Source organism: Tiliqua scincoides, chromosome 2 (genome assembly GCF_035046505.1).
Source record: "Tiliqua scincoides isolate rTilSci1 chromosome 2, rTilSci1.hap2, whole genome shotgun sequence".
NCBI lineage: Eukaryota > Metazoa > Chordata > Lepidosauria > Squamata > Scincidae > Tiliqua > Tiliqua scincoides.
Window position 1 is genome coordinate 140,311,544 of NC_089822.1, and position 21,272 is coordinate 140,332,815.

The 21,272-nt window shown below is 44.5% G+C and overlaps 1 protein-coding gene across 1 annotated transcript in view; it reads left to right on the forward strand.

Annotated features, from left to right (window-relative positions):
- Window positions 1–21,272, forward strand: part of RHBDL3 (rhomboid like 3) — a 153,791-nt gene that overhangs the window by 51,258 nt on the left and 81,261 nt on the right. The window lies entirely within an intron of this gene.

The following is a 21,272-nucleotide window of genomic DNA, read 5'->3' on the forward strand; positions in this document are numbered from 1 at the left end:
TCATGACATCACTTCCAGTGGGTCCAGAGAGATTCTCATTCCAAAAAGTGGGTACCGGTGCTAAATGTGTGAGAACCACTGCCATAGAGAATTTCTCACTGAAGTGGGCAAAGAACGGACAAGTTGAAATGGAGAGCTACCTCCTTTATTTCACAATCAGTCAATGTAGTTAGTTAGACCAGCAAGTGTTGACAAGTGGGAACAGACAAAGCTTTCTTCAATCCCCTAAAATGAGCCCATGTCAAGAGAAGTTTTCCTTTTGTCCCCTTAGCTTTCACCATCAAGCAGTACAGCTTATATGCATCAGTTAGAAATAAGACCTGCATCTTAATGGAGACTTGGTTTTGCTGTGTGAGCACTCTGATACATCTTTTGCTGCCTGACCCAATGGCTATTTTACTCTAAAGTAAATCCCACTGTGTGCAATGGGGCCTACACTCAAATCAAGGTGCCAGATTTTGAATTGGCTCCTATAGGTGCAAGAATCGGCATCCAACAAGGTTATCTGCTTGTTGGGAAAAGCTTCACCTGCTGATTTCTACAGTTCATGCTGCTTTTTGAATGCAGGAAAACAAGCCTGGCTGCCCTCTCCCACTATGCTGGCACCCTCTTTCCCATTAAATATGCCTAGGATTGCAGCTGTAGCCTCCTAAACTAAGACCCCAATCCTATTAAGGGTTTGGGCTGCTGGAACTAGTGTTCTGGCAGTATAAGGTCCTTTATAGCAGTGCAAAAGCTGAGCCACTGTAGCATGTTGCCAGGCCACTTGGCCACAAATGCCAAGAGGTCACATGGCAGCAGCTCTGGGAGGCTCCACATGTGTTAGTAAGTTGGCAGCAGGGTTAGGCCATGGGTGAAGAGGGTGAGTTATTGAGCATGTTGGGGGAGGAACTGGGGGTGTCAGGGAGGTGGTGGATCTGTGGCAGATCATATCCCCTATTTTTCTGGCTACCTTGCCCCCTGGCTCTCCCCTACTTGTACCATCTATATAGCTGATATAGGTCCAAGAAGTCGGGCAGCCTACCCTGATTTTTATTTACCTCCTGTAGGCTGTCTGTTTACACATACCCAACCGCAGTGGGCAGTGCAGCCTCTGTTGGCACAGCTGCACCCTATAATGTGGCTGGGATTGAGCAGTGTTTGGGCTGAAGCACTGCATTGTTTTCAGTGGCTTCTCAATCTGTGTTTATCTGCCCCTTTAAGTTGTTGTAGCTTAGTGCTATCTGAAAAATATTGCATTTGAATGGCCTCCCACCCACAGACACATTGGGTGGCCTTAGGCAAGTCACATTTTTGTCACCCTCCGCCTGCAGACTGCTGGCTTATGGTGCTATTGTAAAGATTCATGGGAGAAGGCATGTGGTGCACTTTCAGCATTATAAATGTGATACTGAAATCCTGATTTTAATGACACAGCCAGCCTTCTTTGTTTGGTGATTCTTGCCAGGCCCTGCATAGCATTGGACTGTTGCACTGCTGGTCTCCTTTCCGTGCTGCAAGCCACACAGGTCAAAGGTTAGCAAATAAAGCCCTGAGTGCATTAAGTATCAGGGAAGATGAAAACTGCATTTCAAACTTGGAGGCTGAAAGCTGTCCTGAGTCTCCTCCTGTTCCTTTTTCCATTAGTTTTAATGGACTTGCATCAATAATGGAAGAGGAAGTAGCAAAGCTGAGGCGGGCTTAGCCGATTAAACGTCTCCTTCGTCTTAAAACACACAACCAAAGGGAAGGCTTCTTCTGCCAGCTGTACAACTTCATTAGCATCCTCACTCTTAAGAGTTGCATCTCGCGTTATTGCCAGCAGTCCCTAGGTGGAATCTGTTTTAATTTGAATAGAGAATAATGTATCTTTGTGTGCATATAGATTGTCTGTCTGTCTTCACCAAAAAAGATTCTGGGGGTTGCCTTTTGGACTACAGTTAAGTGGCTGTCTTTTTAAAAATGGGGAGCCAGTCTTATGAGCAGTGGTTATTTATGCCCAGAAGAGAGCATGTGTGTGTGTGTGTGTTTGGAGAGTCACTAATAAATAACCTAATATAATAGAATAAAATAATTATAATAAATGTCCATCTCTTTTCCTATGGAGACTTCCAGGCCTTCCTGCCAGGAACAGTCAGCATATTCCAATTTTGGGGAAGGGGTGATGCCTTTCTCTCAACATAAATTATTGTCAACCTTCTCCTGAACAAAGTCTTTGAACAGTGATAGGCCCTCAACACTTTCTTGTTTTTCCTGCCCATTTATGGAGAATAGTGACTGAATACAGGGCCTTGGATGATGCTGATTAAAAAAAAAAAAATCCACTTCAGTGTTCTTTCTGGCCTGTTCAAGGGAATGCAGCTTGTTTGTTTTCCTTAGTGAATGATCGATGTCTTCTGGCAGTGAGCAAGGACAATATGACCAGGGGTTTTAATATGCTCTATCTCTCAGCAGCTTTTGATATTTGGGACACATTTTGATATGATGGGCCACATCATGGGGGAGGCCCCTGTTGAACTTCAGAAGGTACAGCTCATTGTAAGAGGTGCTACAGTTCACTAGGTAAGCATCTACTTTGCATTCAGGAGATACTGGGTTCAATCCCTGGGGTCACCAGATAAAACTGGGAAGGGCTCCTGATCTGGAACCTGGAGAGCTGCTTCCTATCTGTTTGGATAATCCTGAGGGCCAGTGGTTTGAATCAGAATAAGGCAATTTTCTGGGTTTACCAAGGACCGATCAAAGGGTGCAGCTGTAGTGTCTCTTGCTAACTTTCACCCCCTGTCTGCTATGTATCTGGATAGTAATCCTTCCCATACTGGAGCATTTGAGGGAAGTGCAAAACGAAACCAAAATCTCCCAGTTCCACGTACCAGACCAATACAATGTCCTTTTGCTACTCCTACTGGAGAGGCACTGCTGAGGAATAATCCTAGACCAGCCTGGCAAGCGCTCCTTTGAGGCTCTCTGCCCTTCTGCAGCTCTGGAGCTGTCCAGCATGCTGGACTGGTGATTTACTAGGAGTATTACCTCAGCACTTGAACGCTGTCTGGCTTCCTGCGAGTGGGTTGCCGCTTCCAGTCCTCAGGTTCACATCAGGTCAAAGCAATCTAAAGCATGTGCTGCATTCAGCCAGGTGGTGCTTAATCACTCTGGGCTGTCTGCAGAGCTTTCGACTGCAGGAGAGCTTTAGTGCGCATAACGTATAGCTAATGTGTGATTCCAGCAAATCTGCTAAATGCATGTGAGGGAACAAGGACAAGGAACAGCCTGTCCAGTTGGCCTTCCTCAGCACTTCTTCTCCTTGTTCTTTTCATCATCTGGTCACACAAATAATAATTTTTTTAGGTCACTGCAAAGGTCACATAAATTATACCAAGCTTTTATTGCAGTGCTCTGTCACCTCCTCTTTCAAGTTGATCATTATATTAAGAACATTAGAATTTTTTTTGGGGGGGGGGGGGGAATCCGACAAGATCCATATAGCCCAGCATTCTGTTTCCAAGAGTGGGCAGCCAGATGGCACTGGAAGCTCAGGAGTACAACATACTGAAGAAGGCCACTCCCTATTGCTGTTTCTCCCCAGTATCTGCTTCTGAATATGTAAGTTCAATTTAGCTATCATGGTTAATAGTTGTCAATAAAACCAAATAAGTCTACTAAGATGGGGCAAGGGTTGGGTAAAACAGGCTGTTGGAGTAGTAGGGAGGGCAGTAATGTGTAAGAAACACAAACTGTGGGAGGGAGAAGTGGCTTTCATTAATCCACACATAGAAAAATTGCTTAGGGGAGGCCTGGGAGTGTGCAGGTAAGTTCCACCAATGCTCTCATAAAGTCCCATCACTGGCATATTCAGCTTTTGTTGCAGACAAATGCTGAATGCATGGAGTAGGTCTTCATGGGTAATTTGATGCTAGTGTAGGGCTGAGCATTGTGCTCTCAGCCCCCTGCCCACAATGTTTTTACACGTGGACTAATGTCTGCACAAGGCTTCAATTACTAGCAAATCACAACTCATTCGCACTAATAAATCCTCAATACTCACTGTGCTGAATGCAATGGTGATCTAATTTTCAGCTAATCTGAAGTGATTGACATAATTAGTAGTGGTGGTTGAGCTTCCCTGGCTCTGGAGTAGCCTTATCCTAAACTTGTATTGGTTTTGATTGGCCCTGGATTGGCTCATTTTAAAGCTTGAGCCTCATTCTGAGTTTTCCTTTTTTGTCTCATCCTGCTCTCAGTTATGCCATTGGGAACACAGCAAGGCTTCTTCAGTCCCATACCTAACTGCTGTGTAAACTCCACATTCTACCCCTTCCTCTCCCAATTTACATGACTGTGATGGTGGCAACAGTAGAAAAGAACAGCTTCCTGGGTGTCAAGGTGCAGGGAATTATATTTTTTCTGGTTTACTGCATAATTACATTTCCCAGAGGTCTTGACAACCAAATGCTACCATAGTAGCCTTTTTTTGTTGCTATCTGATAGGGGATTCATTGTGGCAGCATTGTGAAAGTTCATAAGGGAGGCAGAAATACATTATGAGCTGAGCTGAGCCCGGACTTCAGAGAGGTTTGGGTTTAGCTTATAATTAGATTGGAAGTTCCAAACGAGAACAGTTCATACCTCCCAATTTCAAGCTCCCGCAGTTTTGAATTTTGACTACTTCATCGCAGGGCTGTTTTGTTCATCTTAAAATGTGTTTTTTCCCCTTTCTGATCTCTATCACAAAGTGCAGTGACCACAGGAGATGTTTTACTGTACATATTTCTTTTGTGGAAATAAGCCCATGAAGGGAATACTTGTGAAAAAATTACTGTATATTAAAATACAAGATTCATAGAGTAGGTCCTGTCTGTAACAGTGTTTATTTTGTGAAAAAGTAAGTTCCTAGAACTCTGAAAAACCTGCTGGATGCTTCCAAAATCTTAGGGGAAAACAAGAAGGCAGGAAATATAAAAAGGTTGTGTTTCCTTGGTCAGGCACCTTTTGATCTCTAACCTGTTATTGTCTTTAATCCATGGTTTTCATGTTTGTTTGCCAGTTACTTGCAAAATGCTGAATACACTGTTCCAGATTGGGTTCCTTCCCACAAAAATTCTCTTAACTAGATCCATTTTAGCAGGTCCTTGGCACATCAGTCCAATAACTGTCACTGCTTGATAGCACAAAAGTGATAATAGCTCACTGTATTAGGAGAACTGCCTGGGAAAATCCAAGTTCCTTGATAGGAGGAGGGTGGGGCAGTAAATACAGGTAGTCCTCTCCTTGAGTGTGGGTTAGGTTCCTGAGGCCTGTAGTTAAGTTGAAATGCACTTAAGTGGAAAAGAGGAACAAAATAAATGGCAGCATTTGTTCCCCTTCCTTATTTCAACTGGGTGGAGCTTTCCTATGTTTTTACTGCAGTGATTGGCCCCAGAGCTGTTTGTCTTCCTCATTCAAATTAGAGCCTTGAACCAGGAGAGGATTTAAGGACTGAGTGTTGCTGTGTGGCAGTGATTTCCCAAGATATCTGCCCATTGTTTAACAGCCGCCTGTCTTTGACCCACCCTATTTGTGAACTCATCCGTGGCTAATGTGCCTTTAATTAAAGCAGCAAAATAATTTGAGATTCAGGGTTCATAAAAAAAAAAAAAAAAACCCAGAAAAACACACAACTTCTGCTTTTAAAAAACAAAGTTTCTAGTTTACTTTTCTTCAGCTGCCTTATTAGGGCATCTGTTAGTTCTGGCAGAATTAATTTTAAAACCATGTAAGAAGTGTGGGGGTGGGTGGGAGATTCTGCCCTTAAGTTGGATTGTGATTGTGGTTATTAACATATTTACATTTTTGCCTGTCGGGGATCAAGGGAATTAAGGGCAATTGTCATTGAAATTCAGAGGAAATCTTGCATGAAATTACCGTTAGTGCCCTATTGTTGGAGAGAGTTCCAGCCATACACACCCGAAAGCAGTTTGGTTGCATTTTGTTCACTGAAGGATGAAAGTAGAGGCAGGAGTAATGAAACTGAACTTAAAATAGGAAACCACTAGGTTGACCTGATGATGGTGTTCGTCTGAGGGTGTGTTCTGAATGGGACTTGGAACTCAAGGGACACAGAGGCAGTCCTGACTTGCCTTCATAATGAACCTAGAGATGTTAACATTACCCCCATTTATAATTCAATAATGGATAAATATTCAAGGCTGCTATTTGAGGTCAGTTTTTTCTTTCTCTTTTTTCCTATTGTGGCAAAGGTGGGGCTGGGGAGGAGTGGGCTGTGTTAATTGTACAGCTTCATTTTTGTAATATTGTATATTACAGAAAAAATATGCTGAAGAACCAATATGATTTTTTTGAAATGCATACTTTTCCGAAAAGGGACTTGAAACAGTCTGGAGCTTTTCATTAACATGGAGAGATGAGCTGTTACATAAACATCTCATGTGAAAATTGTACTGTAATAACAAGTAATTAGAGCTGGAACAAACCCCATGTCAGTATAACAAGTGCACAAAGATTAGAAGTGGACTTCATTCAGATCTAGATAATTGCCCTATTAAAAGAAACTCCCTAAAACTTCAAATCAAGGGAGTTTGTGGTCAGAGTACTTGAATGGTATGTTTACAGTTCAGAATCCTGTTCCTTTGATTACACAGACCTACAAAATCATTATTATTATTATTATTATTATTATTAGTAGTAGTAGTAGTAGTAGTATTTATATACCACTTTTCAACAAAAGTTCACAAAGCGGTTTACAGAGAAAAATCAAATAACGAATGGCTCCCTGTCCCAAAAGGGCTCACAATCGAAAAGATGCAAAACACCAGCAGGCAGCCACCAGAAAAGACACTGCTGGGGTGAGGAGGGCCAGTTACTCTCTTCCTGCTAAATAAAAGAGGAGTACCCACTTGAAAAAGTGCCACTTAGCCCATTAGCAAGGGTTGAAATTGAGGGTCAGAAAAGTTTTTCCCAAACCTCATGGTGGTTTGATATGAATTTGGGGTGCTGATTCCAAAAATGGCATCCATTTTGCCCTATCACGTCTAGTTTTGGAGATATAGTATAGCTTCATTAGTGAATGGTTCAAGCAGCTTCCTCATGAGGAAGCCATGGTGTAGGCTTCCTCATGAGGAAGCTGCTTGAACCATTCACTAAAGAAGCTATGCCGTGTCTCCACAACTAGACGTGATAGGGCAAAATGGATGCCATTTTTGGAATCGGCACCGCAGATATACCCAGGAATTGGTGTAACATTTAAGGAAGCAAAATGTGTGTTGCCCTGTGTTATTATAAGTTCATTAGCACACAATATGACAATTGATACAGGATGGGACCTTCTTGATGGTGTTTCAGATGAATAGGACCATCTAGCCAAGCACTGTAGATCTGGAGTTATTAAGGTTCTTTTGGGTTTTTGGAGAGTGTGTTCCCTGTCCGGTTCTCTGTAGAATTGGTCTGTTGGTACTTATTCCTAGGACAAAAAAGAATTCTTGAACCACTGTTCATGTATAACCAAGTATCATTGCTCAGATTGCAGTGGGCCAGAGGGTCTCTAACCCCATTACCTTCTGTGAGGACCCCTATTTTAGAAAATTAGAGGAGGGCCATGATTTGGCTAAACTAGTCTTGTGGCTTTGTTGCAGTCTTTACGGAGTTGGTGAACTTCATCAAAAGTTTGGAATGTCTCACCTATCGGTTCATAGAACCATGTCCCAAATTCTTTGCATGTTTTTAAAGATCTGGGTTTACTGATGCAGTACAGTACAATTCAGCCATGCCAGTTACAATTGCTGCTGTAACTAGGACATCTGGCTGACCCATTGGAGGCATCTGATGACACCAGCCATATAGTTCTCTGCCAGGACACTCTTGCTGTGCAGTGCTTCCAAGATTCCCATGGGCTTACATTATGGGACTGATCAAGAGTATCTGACCATCTGGCCAAAGCCTCATTTAACACATTTTAAAATTAGTTGTTGGATGGATTCATCGAAGCCTTCAGGCACCACTGAGATTGACATAGCGTGTCTTCCTCTGCTGTGGCACTAGCACTCTCTTACTGTTATTGCTCCCCCAGCTGGCCTGAGACAAGCACAGCACCTCCATCTTTTCCTGCTTCTGTTCCTCCAATGAAACTGGCAGGGCACCTTGCTCTGTGCCATACTTCAGTGGCAGTTCAGTTATCCTTGTGAAGTGTTTTAACTTGTTTTTAATTGTTTATGTTTTTTTGTATTCTTTCTTTATTGTTGCAAGCCGCCTTGGGTCCTTTTGGGGAGAAAAGTGGGATATAAATGTAGTAAATAAATAAATATCTGCATGGTCCTTTGAAAGCAATGCAAAGCTTTATTTATTGTAAAAAGAGAAGTGGCATGATGCAAAATCATGCCTGTGATAGAACAGCCAGCTGGGGGAGCAACAGGAGTGAGTATTTGTGCCAGGGCAGAGGAGAAGGAGGTGCAGCTATGTCAACCTTAGTTTTCTCTGAATGTTACCATAATGCATGGAAGGGAGTAGTCAAAGGGGAAAACAAGGCCATATGCCTCACCTACAGGGTGGATAGTGACCCTGTAAATGGAAAAGGAGAATGAATGAGGAAAGAAGGAATGGCAAAGAAAGATGAGATGTTCCTCTTGGACATCTTAAAGCTGCTTTAGATACCAATGCCTTTTAATTGACCATAGAAATGAGAAATCTTTGACCCATATGTCTGAAACTTGTCATGTCCAATGCTTTAGAGGTAGTGTTTGTTGCCTAAAATTTCATGCCAGTGGAATGGAAAGCACATGTTAAAAACAACAGTAAAGCTTCTGGGTCCCTCAATGGAAATCTTATACCCCTTTTGTAGTATTATACACTTCTTTAGTTCTTTCTACAATAGCATCCCTTTAATCTCTCTGAAATTTTGCTTTTTAACAACTTTTTTGCTTTTTTTTTTGTATGTTTCTAAAATGAAACCAGGACTTTTTATCTTCATAAATAGTGTGGAGTCAGGAATGAAGTAGGCACATTTTTGCTGATAATGTTATATTATGCAGGATGGTGAAAGGATCAAAAGTTTAGAGTCCCTTTCCTAAGAGGAAAGTTAAAATGTTTGTTGCACTTTGGGTTCAAAAAAGGACCACAAAGGAGTTACGATAGCTTCCATACATGCATTGCTCAAACCTGTTGAGAAGGTAAAACCTGTGTTGTGCACTTTAAATTTAAAAGGCATGGTTAAAATTAAAAAAATTACTCTCAACTGTGGTGAGTTCAGTCATTCTGTCTCTCTGTCTCTCTCTCTCTCTCTCTCTCACACACACACACACACACACACACACAAATATAGCAGTGCATTTAGAATCATACATGTCAGAAATGAAAAAGAATTATTAGCAAAGAAAGGGATTGTTCATTCTCTAAGACAGTACTGTATGAGTTTTCGTTGATAAAGTCCCTATCAGTTGTTGTTCAGATGAGATACTGTTTCTTGACTTCAAGGTTTTGACAGCTTCCTTCTACTTCGCACTAGACAGGCACACAATCTAAAGTTCTATGAGGCATATAAATTATGGCAAGTGCTTGTGTTATAGTCAGGATTCAGGCAGTTCTGTGGAATATGAGAGGCTCAGTTGATGCAGCAGCTTCTGAGGTCTGCGTACCATGTTTTGACACATCTGTTTTGTATTGTTTGGAGCTGGTTCATGCAAGCATGTTCATCACTTTCAGGACAAAAGCTGGATTGCAGTGGTCTCCACCTCAGGAAATATTTCTCCAAAAGGAAGTATTTCTTTATCCAGCGTGTAATTAATCTGTGGAACTCCTTGCCAGAGGATATGGTGATGGTACCTGGACTAAATGTCTTTAAAAGATTGGACAGATTTTTGGAGGAAAATGCCATCGCAGACACAAGCCTTGACGGCTGTATGTATCTCCCACATTTTAGAAGAAGCCTATCTCTGAATGCCAGATGCAAGGGACTGGCAACAGGATACAGGTCTCTTTTTGAGTGCTCCCTGAGACATCTGGTTGGTCACTGCAAGATACAGGAAGCTGGGCTAGATGGGCCCTTGGTGTGATCCAGCAGGGCTCTTCCTTTCATCCTTTCACTCCACTGCTACAATTGTTGTCAGCTGTGCTGAAGGAAGAGAAGGAAGTCTGCTAATCCTCTTCTTTCTTATTCTCCTTGGAGAATGATAATGAAGAGGATTGGGGTGGCAGTAGACATCAGGAACTGGGAGTGTGGCAGCAGGCCAATGTAGATGTTGGGCAGACACAGGGTGCAGAGTGTCTCCAGCCAATTCATTGCCCCTCCTGCCCAGTCTCAAAGTGGCTGCTTCATAAGTGAGCTGGCCCTGCTGACATTTGTATTGAGACCAGGGCCATTTATCTTCATAAATAGTGTGGAGTCAGGAAGGTAGGCAAGTTCTGCTGATATTACATTATTCAGGATGGTGAAATGATCAAAAGTTTAGAGCCCCATTCCTAAGAGGAAAGTTAAAATGTTTGTTGCATTTCAAAAAGGTTTCAAAGAAGGACCACAAAGGGGTTATGATAGAGGTTTGTACAGTTATAAGCGATGTGGAGAAAGGGAAGAGGAAGAATTTTCTTACCACCTCATAGATGGCACCCAATAAAATTGGTCAGGGCTCCGTTCAGGACTAGACATACATACTTCACCCAGGGCCTAGGAGAGGGGGGTAAAGGGGGTAATTTGTACCCGGGCCCAGGGTCCAAAGGGGGGCCCAGGGTCCAAAGGGGGGCCCAGGGTCCAAAGGGGGGCCCAGGGTCCAAAGGAGGGGGCCCAGAAATTTCCTGGGATCTTATGTTTTCCCATCTACTCAGACTGTTGCCTGCATGGAATGCTGGGGACACTATTGATGCCACGTGGGTTGGTAGACCTGGGCTCCAAAGACTTTTCCAGGTCTTTCTACCCTCCCCCTCCCCTGTTTTGTCCCTCCCTGCCCCTATTCTGCTTGCTCATCACCACCCTCCCCTGCTCTTTCACCCCTCCAATCTACCCCTCCAATCTGTGCAAAGGGACCCAAAAGAAACTATGTACCCCCTGATAAAATTCCTCTCAGAGGCCCTGACTTCACCCATCACATAATTAACTTCTGGAGTTTACTGTCTTACGATATATTGATGGGTCATGACTGTGTCTGCCCCCACATCCCCCTGATACCTGCCTCGCACAGTCCCTTTAAACTTAAAGGGACCATGCAAGAAGAAAATTGAGGGGCAGCCCCTGACCTGGCTCCTTCCTTGACGTTTGTTTAAGTAAAATGGGAAATGTGGTGCATGCTGGGAGTTGCCACCATGATGCACACTTCCTGTTTTGTCATGTGACAAGGAGCTAAGGTAAGGTTGTGAAATTTCTGCCAAGTAATCACTTTGCCATCTCCGGGTCAATCAGAGGGCAGAGCCTTTCAACTCTTAACAGTTTCCTTTCTCAGCTGAGCTGTTGCTAAGCTCAGGCAGGCACCTCATTAGTTGCTATAGTTACTTTCCTGGGACATTCCAGTCAAACCTTTTATTCTCCTTCCTTCTGCTGCAGCCTGGTTCTGCTTGGCAAATGCTTGCAAAGTAAGTCTGTTCTTTGAAACACCAGGATGGGACCCTCTTTCCCAGGCTGCAATTCAGTGCACCATTACTTAACAATAACACCCTTGGAAAGTAGTGGGTCTAATTCTGAGTAGAAAGGGCTGCAAATATATGCAGCTGCATCTCTTTGCTGTGAATTGAATTGCACACTTCCAGTTATGTGTTATGGGTTGTATGTTGTACGTAGAGCTTCTGGCTTAACACACCAGACACCTTAAAGGTGGATTTGATTCATGGTTCTCCTGCAGTGGTTCCCAACCTTTTTCATTTGCTTATCCCTTGGCAATAATAAATTGTACCCTTCATATTAGCAAAATGTTTGTAATAATACAAGCCCTCGTCTCCTCTCTATGAAAACCCAGACTTCATGTATTCATCACAGTGTTTTCTCTTTTTATCTATTTGAAGAACAGAAGACTCTGCCTTTGCACTGCTTTGCACCAGAAGTGTGCTGAGAAATTCTGGGTGATTTATCACTTTCTATATTACATTTCAGCTTTTTTACTGTGCTGGTTTTCAGTCACTGGTTCATACATGAATTGATGACCAAAAACTAGCTATTGGTGGGGCTTTCATAGCCAACTAGCTACCTCCCTTCCTGCCTTGCTGGTCCTTGCAAGGCATTCTGGAGCACGGCCTGCCTTTTTCTGCCATTATTCCATTCTTTTTCAAGTACCCCTAAAGGTCCTGTTGAGTGTCCCTGGGAGTATGTGAATACCAGTTGGGAACCACTGTTTTACTGGTATGTAGTTTACAGTGCACTTACTCTGATAGTGTGTACATAAAGGTGGTGAAGACCAGAATTTAAAAAAGAATAAAAATGTATCTCATGATCTTCTACTGTGTTTTTAATAAATTAGAGACTACAGTTCTTAGGTAACAATTAGTGGCAGGTTATTTTTCAGGATCTGGCCTTGGGTAAAATCAGACAAAACTATAGTCAGATACCCCCCTAAGTTTAACTCCCGACTTATCCGAAAGTCATAGAAAATTCCATGATTGCTGGCTCAAAACCTGGCCTCGACTTATCTGTGTGGTCGACTTATAGGTGAGTATCTGTGGTGATTATGTGACTTTTTTTCCATCGGGAGGGGGGCAGCAGCATTGGTTTGGTTGTTTCTGCATCTGAGTGTGATCAAGCTCTCACCTGCCTTATGGGAATCAGAGAATTGTGATGGACTCTTCAAGCTGACCTTGGAGTTAGTACAGTTAGGAAACAGTGAGCTTTAGTTGGGTGAATTAGGGAATTAGTTTTGCTTGTATATTTGCAAAGATTTGTACCTGGGAACTGTTAACATCCAAGCCGTTTCCCAAGCCTGCTTATTTTATTCTTCCTTCCTTTTATTATCCAACCCCTCCCGCCCCACATCTATAATAAACTTTCAATTTTAACTCCTTACCTTCTTGTGTCTGGTTGAATGTAGTCAGACCCTTTCCCCAACCCGGGCTACATGCTGTTGGTTAGAGTTTGGGGGCTTCTCTGGAGCTAGTTATGGAGCAGGGAGGATTCTGATGATGCCATCTCTCTGCTGGGCTTTGTCCTTGTGATGGCAGTAGAGTCAATCGTTTTGGTCTTGTCATAGAGGCCAATTATGGGAAAGGAGGGAAGCATCAGCTTCAGGGCTACTCCCTGCTTACTGCACAAACATATGCATGTGTGAACAAGCATGGCTGGGAATGTGTTATTTAGGCTTATACATTTTGTGGAAAGGGCTGGTTTTACAAACTAAGGGCGCAATCCTAACCCCTTATGTCAGTGCTTTGCAGCACTGGCCAGTGGCGTCACTAGGATTTGCGTCACCCAGTGCAGGAGGCCTGCGTATCACCCCATGCAGTGGGCGGGGCAACGCCCCAGGTGGTGGGCGTGGTGATGTACTATCGACCCGCCCCCAGTGGTTTTTTGGCTGTACCTTTTGATAGGACACAGATATTTCAATGTGATCTGTCCCATTGGACCCATTGGAAGTGCTGTCATGGCCAGAAGTGACATCATCAAGGAAATTAAAATAAATAATTATAAATAATTGAATTAAAGTAAAAGAAATAATTAAATAAGGGGAAGCCAGTCCTGTTCTACCAAGTGAATCTACTCTGAAGTAAGTCCTATTGTGGTCAATGGGGCTTACTCTCCGGAAAGTGTGGGTGGGATTGCAGCCTGTGAGCCCAATCCTATGCATGTCTACTCAGAAGTAAGTCCCATAGTGGTCAATGGAGCTTACTCTGTAGCCTGCCTGCAGTAACAGCCCCCCCCTCAAAAAAGAATCAGTGAGATTTCCAACCCTCCCCAGTGCCCAGTTAGTTCTTCTATTTCAGGCATATCAAGATAAAGACCCACCTGGCTTTGCAAGTGCAAAATAGAAAACTTTCCTTTCCCAGTTCAAGCCTCCTTTTTGCCCTTTTTTTTGGGGGGGGGGAGGCTGCCTTCTGGAGCATTTGTTGCACTCCAGCTCCATCGGATTGGGACCCTTCTGGTGGCCTCACATTCCCTCACATTTTTTCTTTCCGGTTTTTTGGCCATAACTTTTGAAGGAAAGGAGCTATTTCAATTCTGCTTTTTGCATTGCACTCTGCTGGACATTCTGCATCCAACGGTGTAGGGCATGTTGCGGTAGCTCCTGAAACTGTGATGTTAGCACATCCTCCCCCCAGGGTGCATCACTCCCCCAGCACGTCACCTGGTGCGGCCCACACCCCCCTAGCGCTGTGGCATAGCGGTGCCAATGGGACGTGTGCTGCATCCTGCAGTTGGGTGTCACTCACGGAGGCCTCCTCAAGGTAAGGGAATGTTTGTTCCCTTACCTCAGAGCTGCACTGCCCTTATGTCAGTGCTGGAAAGCACAGTTAGGATTGCGCCCTAAGGCAGAAAATGTTGGATCTTGGCATCTCTTTAATTAAAACTGGTGGTGCCCTTGTTGAAACTGAAGGTAAATGCTCTCTTGCATTGTGCCAAGTTGGGTTATTGTCATACCAGAGACTTCTATTCAGCCACTCCACTTGACGGAGCCCTGGGCTGCCCGTTATAGCTGCTGGCAAGCTGTTCCTTTTTGCCCCCCTGGGCTGCCTGCCAAGCCCGCTTTTCTTTTGCTATGTCAAATCAATCCTAACCAAAGGTGCTGCTTTTGTTCGCTGTCAAGAAACAGCAAAGTTTTTCTTTTAAAAGAGAGAAAGATTGAAGGAGATTCTTGTCACTTTAACCAAACTGCTTTTTCATGTACAAAATGTTTCCATGGAAAGCTGCCCTCCTAGGCTGAAAATTCTCGCATAAATCCCTGCCTCTTTTCTTCAGCCTTTCAATCCATCTGACAAGCTTGATATAATTATTATTGGCAACTAAAGGCCAGCAGGCCAGCAGGCTCTGCAGTTTGGGAGATCAAAGGCAAATCTCCTCACTACTGAGATCTAGCCAAGATGAGACTACATGGGATTTATTTAAATTGCACTTTGCTTCTATTGGGAGGATTTGAGATGGTGAAAAAAATGTCTTCAGTCCAATGCCAATTTTGGGTTTTGCTTTTTGTGAATGTTCTTTATTAACTGTGTGTTGAAGTCCAGCAAATTTTTATCTGTCTCGGGCAACCCAATCCTGAGCTACCTGGAGCGAGGGGCTGCCGCAGCGCCAAAATAGCTACCATAGTATCCAATGCACAACCAGGCAGCCTGTGGCTGCTCCTCAAGAGAAGGAAACTTTTGTTCCCTTCCCCTGAGTAAGGGAAGTAGCCCCGCAATGGGACTATTCGATTCTGCCGCAGCTGTTGAGCTGCGCACCCTGACATGGGGCTCAGGATCTGGTGGAGCCAAGCTCCACCGGTCCCACCCGCCTCCTGCCCTGCTCCCTCCTCTGCTATGCCTCCCTCTCACCCTCCCCCACTCCAGAATACCTCCTTCCCGGCTCCCCTCACACCCTCACTCATCTCTCTGCTAGCACCAGTGCAGCAGCTGCCATTGCAGGCTGTCACAAGTGATGACTTGTGAGTAGGCTGCACCAGTGGGAAGTCCTGTGTCATCCTGCAAGCACTGTACCCAGCCCAGCAGCCACCGGAACAGGTAGGTGCTGTGCCAGGCGGTAAAGGGGCAGGGGAAGGGTGGCAGGAAGATAGGAATGAGATGGGGAGGGAATGTTTTGGGGCAGGGTGGGCGGTTCAAGCCTAGGAGGGGGCGGGTGTGGGGGTGGCAGAGCAGGCCTTTGCCATATCCTAACCCCCATCCCAGGGGGTTAGGATATGGCAACCCCATCCCAAGCCCTACATGGAGCTACTCGAACTTGCACAAGCAATTTAGCTAACGCAGATCCAAGTAGCCCAATTTGGCAGGCTATGGCTCGACGTGAGCCACCAGTGTTTCTTTACCCCAAGGAGACCTCCAGCCTTCCCCATGTCAGCATTAGATACAGCGTAGGCTGTGCAGCCTGCTATACTAGTGCTGAATGGGGTGTCAGATGACCTATGGTCATTAAAAGGGAACTGCACAACAACTCTCAAGTGTCATTTGCATGTCGGGCCATTTTGTATTTGCCAGTATTCAGTCGATCTGACCATGAGCTGAATCATTCACAAGACTGGGATCCTTATGGAACTCTTCCAAAAATTGATTGAGAATGTCTTCGCATGATGTGGGGAAATGGTTGTATGAGATGACTCTGAGAATAGCAGCTTTTCAGCTGTTTTCTCCAAGGGGCCAGAGAAGAGACAAGGCACTAAGGCAATGAACTACGTTGCCATTCACTGTTGTTACAATTCAATAAGATACACTGATGTCCTGGGTAGGCTGTATGGCAATACAATATATTTGTTACATTTGTATTCCACACAAATGTTGTCCAAGTAATTAATAGTGCTTAACCTGAGATTATTATTATTAAGAATATTTATATACTGCTCCCCCCCCCCAGAGTAGCTCACAAAGTGGTTTACATAGTAAAATCAATAATAAATGGTTTTCTATCCCCAAAGGCTCACAATATATCCTCCAACAAGCCCATGAGGAGTGGTTAAACTGAGGAGCAGTGATTGGCCTAATGTCACTCTCTCATAATCACATCAGACATAGGATTTGAAATTGGAATCCTGGTGAAAGTTTTAATATTTTTCTTTATTTGATTCTACTTATTGGACCACAAGTGTGGCTCTTAAGGATTTGAATCTCCAGGAGGTTGTGTTAGTCGTGTCTGGGGCTGAGTCTTCAGACAACATCTGTTTTAATTTTGCTACTCAGTGCTGGCTTGGCCTGGCCGTGGTCCTGAGAATATTGTTAGGTTAACCTTCCACACAGCACCACAAAATTTCCTTTCTCCTTTAGAGAGCATTTCCACAGCAGTCCTAACTCAACCGGAAGAAGCTAGTGGGTGAGAAAACTGTGAGGCACAGCAGAAGCCAGTTGAAAGACTTACCTGCAGAAGGCTGTGTTTTCTTTGGTCATGAAAGAGTCATGGTTCTGTGGATTTAGGCTGCAGCTCAGAGTACTAGCATTGATTTTATGACTTTTCAACCTGTGACTTTACCTGCCACACCACTAGAGCTTCCATGTGACTAGATTGGAATTTTCATAATGCAATGTATTGTACCCAGGAAAAGCAGCCAGTGTCCTCCCCTCCTCTTTTGTTCCTTCAAAAGTGTATATTTATCTGTGCTGGAAAAGCAGGCAAAGAAATGGAGCCCTGCCTTCTCTCTCACTTGCTTAAATATGTTTTTCATAAGCTATGAATAATAATACTGTGATCTACCCTACAGATTTGTTGTAAGGATTGCTGAGATGATGTAACATAGGAATCTGCCCTGTACTGAATCCAGGTGGCTCAATATTGTCCACACTGATTGGCAGTGGATCTTCAGGGTTCTTCCTGATCTTCTAACTGGAGATGTTACTGAGCCATTGGGGAACAGTGATCATGCTGCAATCCGTTTTGACGTGCACGTTGGGGGAAGAATACCAGGCAAATCTCTAACAAAACCCCTTGACTTCCGATGGGCGGACTTCCCTCAAATGAGGAGGCTGGTTAGAAGGAGGTTGAAAGGGAGGGTAAAAAGAGTCCAATCTCTCCAGAGTGCATGGAGGCTGCTTAAAACAACAGTAATAGAGGCCCAGCAGAGGTGTATACCGCAAAGAAAGAAGGGTTCCACTAAATCCAGGAGAGTGCCCACATGGCTAACCAACCAGGTAAGAGAGGCTGTGAAGGGCAAGGAAGCTTCCTTCCGTAAATGGAAGTCTTGCCCTAATGAGGAGAATAAAAGGGAACATAAACTGTGGCAAAAGAAATGTAAGAAGGTGATACGGGAGGCCAAGCGAGACTATGAGGAACGAATGGCCAGCAACATCAAGGGGAATAATAAAAGCTCAAATATGTTAGAAGCAGGAAACCTGCCAGAGAAGCGGTTGGCCCTCTGGATGGTGAGGGAGGGAAAGGGGAGATAAAGGGAGACTTAGAGATGGCAGAGAAATTGAATGAGTTCTTTGCATCTGTCTTCACGGCAGAAGACTTTGGGCAGATACCGCTGCCCGAACAGCCCCTCCTGACCGAGGAGTCAAGTCAGATAGAGGTTAAAAGAGAAGATGTTTCAGACCTCATTGATAAATTAAAGATCAATAAGTCACCGGGCCCTGATGGCATCCACCCAAGAGTTATTAAGGAATTGAAGAATGAAGTTGCAGATCTCTTGACTAAGGTATGCAACTTGTCCCTCAAAACGGCCATGGTGCCAGAAGATTGGAGGATAGCAAATGTCACGCCTATTTTTAAAAAGGGAAAGAGGGGGGACCCGGGAAACTATAGGCCGGTCAGCCTAACATCAATACCGGGTAAGATGGTGGAATGCCTCATCAAAGATAGGATCTCAAAACACATAGACGAACAGGCCTTGCTGAGGGAGAGTCAGCATGGCTTCTGTAAGGGTAAGTCTTGCCTCACGAACCTTATAGAATTCTTTGAAAAGGTCAACAGGCATGTGGATGCGGGAGAACCCGTGGACATTATATATCTGGACTTTCAGAAGGCGTTTGACACGGTCCCTCACCAAAGGCTACTGAAAAAACTCCACAATCAGGGAATTAGAGGACAGGTCCTCTCATGGATTGAGAACTGGTTGGAGGCCAGGAAGCAGAGAGTGGGTGTCAATGGGCAATTTTCACAATGGAGAGAGGTGAAAAGCGGTGTGCCCCAAGGATCTGTCCTGGGACCGGTGCTTTTCAACCTCTTCATAAATGACCTGGAGACAGGGTTGAGCAGTGAAGTGGCTAAGTTTGCAGACAACACCAAACTTTTCAGAGTGGTGAAGACCAGAAGTGATTGTGAGGAGCTCCAGAAGGATCGCTCCAGACTGGCAGAATGGGCAGCAAAATGGCAGATGCGCTTCAATGTCAGTAAGTGTAAAGTCATGCACATTGGGGCAAAAAATCAAAACTTCACATATAGGCTGATGGGTTCTGAGCTGTCTGTGACAGATCAGGAGAGAGATCTTGGGGTGGTGGTGGACAGGTCGATGAAAGTGTCGACCCAATGTGCGGCGGCAGTGAAGAAGGCCAATTCTGTGCTTGGGATCATTAGGAAGGGTATTGAGAACAAAACGGCTAGTATTATAATGCTGTTGTACAAATCGATGGTAAGGCCACACCTGGAGTATTGTGTCCAGTTCTGATCGCCGCATCTCAAAAAAGACATAGTGGAAATGGAAAAGGTGCAAAAGAGAGCGACTAAGATGATTACGGGGCTGGGGCACCTTCCTTATGAGGAAAGGCTATGGCGTTTGGGCCTCTTCAGCCTAGAAAAGAGACGCCTGAGGGGGGACATGATTGAGACATACAAAATTATGCAGGGGATGGACAGAGTGGATAGGGAGATGCTCTTTACACTCTCACATAATACCAGAACCAGGGGACATCCACTAAAATTGAGTGTTGGGCGGGTTAGGACAGACAAAAGAAAATATTTCTTTACTCAGCGTGTGGTCGGTCTGTGGAACTCCTTGCCACAGGATGTGGTGATGGCGTCTAGCCTAGACACCTTTAAAAGGGGATTGGACAAGTTTCTGGAGGAAAAATCCATTATGGGGAACAAGCCATGATGTGTATGCGCAACCTCCTGATTTTAGAAATGGGTTATGTCAGAATGCCAGATGCAAGGGAGGGCACCAGGATGAGGTCTCTTGTTATCTGGTGTGCTCCCTGGGGCATTTGGTGGGCCGCTGTGAGATACAGGAAGCTGGACTAGATGGGCCTATGGCCTGATCCAGTGGGGCTGTTCTTATGTTGGTTCATGGGACCATCTGTGTGCAACGTAGACCCTAGATGACCCACCCCCTTAGATGTGAAGCACTTCGGATGCTTAGACTTTTGAAATACTTGTTTCATTTTTATCCTGTGCTCCCCCCACCCTATTTTGTTCTTTCAGCAACTTTGTAAAGTAGGTGAGTGAATGGGGATTTGAACCTAGGTTTTCCCAGTCTAGATGTGACATTCTAACCACTGCAGCATGCTGGTTCTCTGCCAGTGTTACAAAAATTGTTAAGAAAGCCTGCCAGATCAAGTCAAAAGTCTGTTTAGTTCAGCATCTTGTTCCCAGTAATCAGCCTCTCTAGGATGCCCCAAAAGCCCCCCCCTGCCCCATTCACCCTCCTTTGGTTGTCCCCAGCAGCTGTTATTCAGGGACAGCTGAAAAGGATGAGCTTTTATACAACCCTTTCAGTGCTCAAAGCAAGTACTTCACATCCCTGCAGGTGGGGAGGCTGAGAGAAATGGGCTGTTTAAGGCCACCAGTTCAGTTCATAGCAAAGGCAAGAGGTTTGCAGCTTAGGCTCTTGGCCACTGTGTTATGCCAGCTTTACACGAATAATAATAATTGTTGGTTGAAACAGTAAAAATAATCTGGATTCTCTGCCTTTATTGTGAATGCAGGAATAAATATTGTCCTCCCTCCCTCCTCAAACTCACTGTGGAGTGGCTGGGTGAACAGAGTCCACAAGTACGTTTCAAAGAGCCGCCAACTTGCTGTATCAAAGCGGTATTGCGCTCAGCTTGCCAGTTTCTAATGATGCGCTGCTCCATGAACAGTAGGTTGAAGGCTCTTTTGTAGGTATTGTATCTGCAGAAAAGCAGAAAGCCAGCTGCAGCAAAGAGCTGAAATACGGTTGAGCAAAGCAAGTCTCTGGCAGCAGTGTCAGAATCAAGACTGGCAGGTCGAAGCCAGGCATAGTTTGCGTGACAAATGCCCAAAGAAGGAAAGTGTTAAGATTCAGTACTGCACAGCCTAGAGAATGTTAGTGGAAGGGACTAAGGGGATGATGGCAACTGGAGCAGAAAATAATCTCTACAGTCATGTGTAGTAGCTCCTTTCTTGAACCAACGCAGAGTTTGCCCTTACAGCAGGTTTCAGATATACATGAAAGATCTCATAATGATGGTGTTTAGAATAGTGCCAGATATGTGTCTCTAAGCCCTGAAGAGAGTCACTGCAAATCAAGAGTCCTCGAATGACATCCCACAGGAGGACAAGTCTAATCTTTGAGGGAGATCAAATATATTCTGCAGATATGCCACTGACATTGGCAGGATGGGATGTATTTGAGCTGAGATGTCTTTCTCTTCTGCCAGCAAAAGCATTCCTGGAAGAAGCAAGAGGAGGGAATGGAGTTCAGCGCGAGCTGCCTTTTATTTCTCTGGGCAGTTGTAGAATCAAAACAGCATGAGCCTAGGGAGACCTAGGTTCAAGCCCCCACTCAGTCATGAAGCTAACCTGGTGA